The sequence below is a fragment of the Hyla sarda genome, chromosome 2, assembly GCF_029499605.1.
Source record: "Hyla sarda isolate aHylSar1 chromosome 2, aHylSar1.hap1, whole genome shotgun sequence".
In the NCBI taxonomy this organism is placed as follows: Eukaryota; Metazoa; Chordata; class Amphibia; order Anura; family Hylidae; genus Hyla; species Hyla sarda.
This window is the reverse complement of record NC_079190.1, coordinates 482,211,443-482,212,885: the sequence shown is the minus strand read 5'-3', so window position 1 is coordinate 482,212,885 and position 1,443 is coordinate 482,211,443.

Genomic DNA, 1,443 nt, shown 5'->3' with positions numbered 1-1,443 from the left:
CTTCCTGTACTTATTAGCTGCTGAATACTACAGAGGAAATGCTTTTCTTTTTGGAATGCTCTCTGATGACATCACGAGCACAGTTCTCTCTGCTGACGTTATTATAATAATAATAATAAGTCTTTATTTATTGCTATCCTTAGTGGGATTTGAACCCAAGGCCCCAGCACTACAAGGCAGCAGTGCTAACCACTGAGCCACCATGCTGACCTTAGCATTCATCTGCTATGCACGGTTGCTAAAATGGACAGAGATGTCAGCAGAGAGCACTGTGCTTGTGATGTCATCGGTGTTCCAAAAAGAAAGGAATTTCCTCTGTAGCATTCAGCAGCTAATAAGTACTGGAAGGATTAAGATTTTTTAATAGAAGTAATTTACAAATATGTTTAACTTTCTGGCTCCAGTTGATTTAAAAGAAAAAAGGTTTTCACTGGAGTACCCCTTTAACTAATCAAAACTGAGACAAAAACCTAAGCTAGCGGTCCCTGTAATGTCCCTACACTAGCCCTGAACTAAGCTATACAAAAGAAACAAGAAGAAGGCACTAAGACCCAGAAAAAAAACTTGAGGGTAAAAGTTGCTAGAGAAACACGCTAAGCAGGGATCGTTGACGTTCAATACCTCAATCAGTATAATATGAACATGAAACAAAGACAAGGAATTAAAGGGTTTAAGGCTGGGTTTACATATAGTAATTTGGTCAGTATTTTTAGGCAAAAACAGGAGTGAGTCCAAATATAGAAAAAGGTGAACATTTTCCCGTTAGTTTTTTCGTTCCCGTTTTTTCTCTGTTGGTTCCACTCCTGGTTATAGCTAAAATATTGACAAAAATACTATTTGTGAATCCAGCATAAAATTGCCCTATTCTGACCCATATAACTTTTTTTTCGGTCTATGGGCTGTACCTTATTATCGCTTAATATTCTTCTTCTTTTTTCTGTTGAAAAATCAAAATTTAGTAATTTGGGTGATTTTTGTGTTTATGCCATTGTGCTTTATTCCCTTGCATTCTAACTAGAAACACACAAATACCCAGTTGTGCTGCTGTTAGAACAAATTACCCTTAGAACTTAACCATTACCTTTCATCCTAACTATCAGCACAACTGGGTATGTGTGTGCTGCTGTTAGAACTAAGGAAAACATGCAGTGATACCAAATAGCTTTTTTCCTATTTGTAAATGGGAAAAGGGGGTGATTTGATTTTTATTAGGGGATATTTTTTAAATATTTAATTAATAAATAAATAAATTATGTATGTAACACATTTTAAGTACGCCTAGGATAAGTAATCGTTAGATTGCGTATACTGATTAATGAAATTCTTTGACATTATATCAATCAAATCAGTCGGTGCTCTGCTAGTACAGCCTGCCTCAGATGCCGGGCATAGAGGCTTAGTAAATGCATCTGGCTACCATAGTAACCGATTTACATCCGGGCA